The sequence below is a fragment of the Varroa jacobsoni genome, unplaced genomic scaffold (assembly GCF_002532875.2).
Source record: "Varroa jacobsoni isolate VJ856 unplaced genomic scaffold, vjacob_1.0 scaffold_430, whole genome shotgun sequence".
NCBI lineage: Eukaryota > Metazoa > Arthropoda > Arachnida > Mesostigmata > Varroidae > Varroa > Varroa jacobsoni.
Window position 1 is genome coordinate 31,436 of NW_019213332.1, and position 5,489 is coordinate 36,924.

At 40.2% G+C, this 5,489-nt stretch overlaps 1 long non-coding RNA gene across 1 annotated transcript; it reads left to right on the forward strand.

Annotated features, from left to right (window-relative positions):
- Window positions 1-2,563: 2,563 nt before the first annotated feature.
- Window positions 2,564-4,980, forward strand: LOC111260344 (uncharacterized). The gene is made up of 4 exons (XR_002680287.2): window positions 2,564-2,619; window positions 2,817-2,987; window positions 3,842-3,890; window positions 4,325-4,980. It is a non-coding gene; the product is annotated as an uncharacterized LOC111260344 (long non-coding RNA).
- The last annotated feature ends 509 nt before the right edge of the window (window positions 4,981-5,489 follow it).

Sequence of the window (5,489 nt, forward strand, 5' to 3'; positions counted from 1 at the left end):
TATTAAGCGGCCACATACATCGGTAGGTGAAAGTTAAATTTTCTGCCAGTTGATCCCAAATAATATCGATAGCTTTTCAACACTACTTAGTATTCTCAATAGGCAAGAAAGAATCGTTTGATTTATCTTATTTACTTCTCATAAGTAAGCGTGCAGCTTTTCTAATATAGATCACTTTTTTCCGTCGGCCATAGATAAAATCAAGTACACTAACGCGAAGACTTTCTCGACGTTCGACACGACGCGGGTCTTCCCATATCTAATGGTAACCCATTTGTTAGGTGTGCTTATCGTGTTAAATTGGTCGAGCCTATAGTGAGGAAAATTACATGTACCTCGCGACTGATCGTATCTTGGTCTCTTTCTGACGTACCCTAAGTCGTCCATAATTGTCAGTAAATACATCATCAATCAAGGGTCAATTAAATTGTCTAGAATTAACTACTACTGAGCCAAAAATGTGTCGATGAACGTTCACCTTTTGTTGGCTAAAGGTCGACTTGTAACAGCCTGTCTAGCCTCATGCTTGTCTGTCCCTTTGCTGTACCCGGACCAAATTTCAATAAAGAATAAGCTTTGTAAGCAACCGTGAGTCACATTTCGCTTTCCAGAAACCCAAAAATATAGTATCAAGTAGCGTGCATCATATTGTACTAAATCTACCGCTTACAATCGGTATCAGCGCTAGAGAAAGCTCTTAAATCTTATGTTAATTCCAAGCGTACAAATACTAGCGACAGACGACGGGGCCTTGAATATATCCCTGCTTTGTACGACCTGCCACAGCTAATAGGGACGAAAATGTATAACAGTTTATGTTGAGTGGATTACCGAACCGGCCTTAAGTAGATTGTAGAAGAAGTAAGGTAGTAAGGATGTCGGGCCTACACGGATTATGTTGGCCCATTCTCAAAAAGCATTTAGAGGCGAAAATCCTCTGCGTGAGTATTGCGCCGAGGGACCTGACTTTTGAAGAAATGCAAATCCCTTGGAAGCTGTCGGAGAGGGACCACTCAAACAGGAGGCGGATTTATTCCATCGTCTCATTATAGATGATCAGACGCGGGACGCTCTTACGTAGGTGTAAAGGCGCAGTTGTTTTAATGCCGCTTCGGTAACAAGCGTAGACGAAATAAAGCTCCACGCCGTAACCAAATTTTCTTGTAACATTTTTTTCAACTATCAGAATGTTCTGCAGCGTGTGTACATACCGAGTGGTTAGACGTTAGGAAAAACTTTCAAGCTCATTACGTAATGTTGGCCGTCAAAATAGGCCCGAACACAGATAGAGGAGAACAAGTCGTAGGTGCTTTACCTCGATAATGAACCCGTGCATTTGTGGCGCGCTAATTCAAACAAGCGGGAAATATTGTACCATTTCAGCTCCGGTACTCGCTAGACGTAGCTCTGCGATACAGATTTTTCCCAAAGCGTAAAAACTTTGAAATGATTATAAGAATCTGGGAGAGGACGATAATCGGGCTCAAATCTAACCGTACGATTGACTTTAACAACTGAGAAAAGGCGATAGACACGCATTGAATCCGATGGAGACTACTGCGGATTGAAGGGGCAACTGGTATTCGGACAAGTGAGGTAAATACACTAAATTCTAGGCCAGAACTCTCCACACCTTTTCTGAGCGAATTACAGTTGGTGGCAATTTATGTTTATTTTAATACGAATTGGTCTGAAATGATTTTCGGTACGCCGTCAAAATCCAGTGAAATAGCTCTATCAGAGCTGGGTGACAAAGGTGACAACTATGAAATCTGTTAGCCCGTATGTGACAAGGGTCCGTATGCAATTAAAGCTGGTTATTGTCTCCAAAGCCCCAACTTTGATTCAAAAAATTCTACATTCTAAAAAAAGATGCTAATTTAAATCGATTGTAGGCTTGACGTTTCTCAGAAATAAGCACTGGATAAGGTGAACTTCCTTCGTGAAATCAGCCTTATTTCGTTTCATATCCGTTACCAACTTGAAATTGGGTTTTGCAATGAGATTCATTCTATGGGTCTTTACACCATCTTTACCGGTTACGATGTCATCAGGATTTGAAAGTCATTTCCAAAAATATTTCTCCCTAGCATGCGAACAATACACTCCATCATTCTAAAGCGATATATCGCGCTGTTAGCGGCCGATATTCTTTCATCGATGGTCGTAGAATTGTGTGTTTTGTGACAGTTTGTGTTTTTTACCGCTTCTGCCGCCAGAGGCCACGCTGCCGCTGACGTTGTTTCAATGAAAATTATATCGTAAAATTTTTGTTGTGATAACCGTTCAAGTTGATTGCCGCGATCCTCGTTATCTTTATTATTTCGCGTTTGTGGAAATTTTGCCATTGTTATGGTCAATGTTACCTTCGCGGCTTGCGTTTTTTGTTCTTTATTTTTTTTTTTTTATTTTTTTTTTTCGTGTAACGTCTACGTGAGGTGCAATGCGTAAATCATGTATGCTCGAAATTTATTCGTTGGTTAAAGCCCACAGGGAACAGAACAGATATCATCGTGGCAGACTTGATTTAAAATATTGATCTAATTTAAAAGGCAGTATAGTCGACTACAGGATTAGCGCTTTATCGGAATACTATCGACTCAGCTACCGTCATCGAACGTAAGCAACAGAAGTACTTAAAGTAGATAATAGTGATAACGATGGTAGTATTCAACGAGGTTATCTACGGTGTGTTGTCTTTGCCTACGGGATCTATATTCGGTATGTTAAAACAATGTAAACATTATATAGAAACATAAGTTGCATATAAACTGACACGCGTTTATCTATTCGGTAATATTCTACGCAACTTACAGCTAGGGCCAGCAATACGGCGAGACGTGATCATCGACGCGGACGTTCAATGACACTGTTAGGGAAGTTGATTGCAACAAAATTTCATAAGAAGTTCCAGCGGTGCCCCACCACCCTTTGTCTTCGTTATACTCACTTGCCTATGCAAACAAAGTTATGCTTTCGTGATTAAGGTATTTTGTTACTTTTTTAGAACATAGGATATTGTACCAAGTAAGCGAGCTACACACGGTGATTTCATTGTCTCTAGTTTTTCCAACTGATTTTGCAGATGCTTGATATTTTAGAATCCCGAATCTCTCCAAGGTTCCCGCCCACATCGTTGTTTTGGGCCTTTATATCCCGTCTAGACACTTCCGGAGGCCGAAATATCGTCTGTGCATTGCGATGTCATCGGCAATTATATATATATATATCGTTGAATATAGGTCGACGTAAAAATCGTTCGAGACGATAGTCGCACTCTACTTAGTGGCGGTAGATGCAGCCTACATTAATTATATGCGGGCTTAAAGATGATTCTGATGAAAGTGGACGTTTCTGAGCTTCTGGCTCAATCAGGCGTCTATTTTTAATTTTCACCAACTCGAAGTAGCTAGAAAAATAGATGGAATCGCTTGCTTGGTCCCTCACTCCATGTTTGAAACGGCCTGTGGTCAAATATCCTGTGGCGTTCCTACCTTAAATTGGCCTTCCACAGCCAATATTAAATCGACCGTGTGTGACTATAAAGCGTCGTCATTGCGCATTAACAAATATCTAGGACATTTGAGAAAAATAGGAAAATTGATTCGTCGTAAATCAAGACTCAGACAAAGAGGTTTGATAGCTACGATGCTATTTTGAATAGCGAACATTTATTTTGCCATTGGATCACTTCTTCTGAGCATATCAATTGTGATTTCGGATTATTCGTGTAAAGATCCACGAGCTTAGAAGCAAAACCCCTTTACGCTTCTTCTAACCAACCCCTTTGTATGATGATCACATAAATTCGACCACTATTATAGTTATTAAAAAATTTTAGGACCTGGGGACCTGTACTCACATGTTCGTCTCATCCCGTTGGCTCCAAGGTAAACTAGATTATTATTATCTTCCACGATCATGCATTTATACTCTTATTATATTTGGTACTTATGTAAAATTTATTCAATAGTTGCATCAATTAAAGCATAAATTCGAAACGACATTAACAGAACAACGAAATTGCAACGGCAGCCATGAAAAGTGGATTCGTTCGCTGTTTGTGGTACAATGCTGTAGCGCCATTAACGGCTGTAACGTAACTCCGTCATGGGGTCCGTCACAGGGAGGGCTCTTATAGGCCCGAGTGACAAAGAGACAGGCAGCGCCGAGCGCCTGCGTAGGAGAAAATAGCATCAGTTAATGATTAGCTTATTTGTATCGGTACGCCATTTATAGTCAATTTGCGATCTGAAGCTAGTTTCTGAAGTTGATGAAGGGCAGATGAAGAAAGATTCTTATGTATACGTTTGTCTATTGTTAGTAACCAAGAATAACAAATGCTGAACGAGCAGATCTGTCGTCAATGCGTGCTTCTACCGACTAGTAGATGGATGTCGCGCAATGTCCCAAGGAAAGGCATACAATTGGATAGCTGTCGATTCGTTATACTTGAACAGCTTTATCTAACAGGATTATTTAGTAAGATCAGGCTTGGTTCTATCTATCTGACTGATTGATGCAAAAGTTTCACACCTAAAAGGAGGAAGGGGGATCTGCAGAAAGAGCTGCGATCACGTCGCTTCATTCGCGTGTTAAAGCTATGAAGACTACAAATCATCCGCGTCGTGTCAAACTCTGTCGCTGGTTCGAACACTGCCCTACCAGACTGTCCTGAGCCTCTCTTTATCGCCATCTTCACAAGTGAGGAGAGCACGTTACACTTATATAATCTGTATTGGTAGGCCCACACGGTACACGTCCGACCTTTTATCAGAGCCGTTCCGCCTTGAACCGTACCGTTCCAGCGACTTTTTTTTCTTATAGGTCGAGAGCCCCATCTGGTACCCCCTTATAAAAAAAGCCATCAGACTCTTTCGGAGAGCGACTATTTGGTATACTGGTATATATAAGACTACTGGCTTAGGAGGATTCGACACATGGCTGGCCACTATGGCCTAACAAGTTAATTTTGTTTTCGTGAAAAAACAAAGCCTTCTTAAAGAAAACTATATATTTTTGTTATTCCTCTTAATAGCTAATGAATGTATCGAATTCTTGTCTCCTTCAATCATACGTCATATTTTCATTTTCATTGTTACTTAGTTAACCTTGCAAATAGAACCAGAGAGCTTCCACTATGAGCACGTATATTAAGGTACGATTCCCTAAATACATGTAATCCCTGTTACCATGTAATCATAGATATTCATAACACACGTCTGTCAAAATCAAAGCGTCTCCTTTATTTAGAAATTCAAACTTTTAGCGGCGGAGTAACTGTCGACCCAAAAAAAAAGTGTACAACTCGTTTACAAAGCTCTTATCAAATTCAAATTTGAAGCATTCTCTATAAAGTATATGCATGAATTTTCGCATAAAACGTGTCAGCTTTAAACACCGTATGAATGAAGTTTCATAGTGACGCTTACGTGATCTGTCCGTTGTTTTATGTACTGTAAAACATCATCCTTTCATTTCGCAAATCT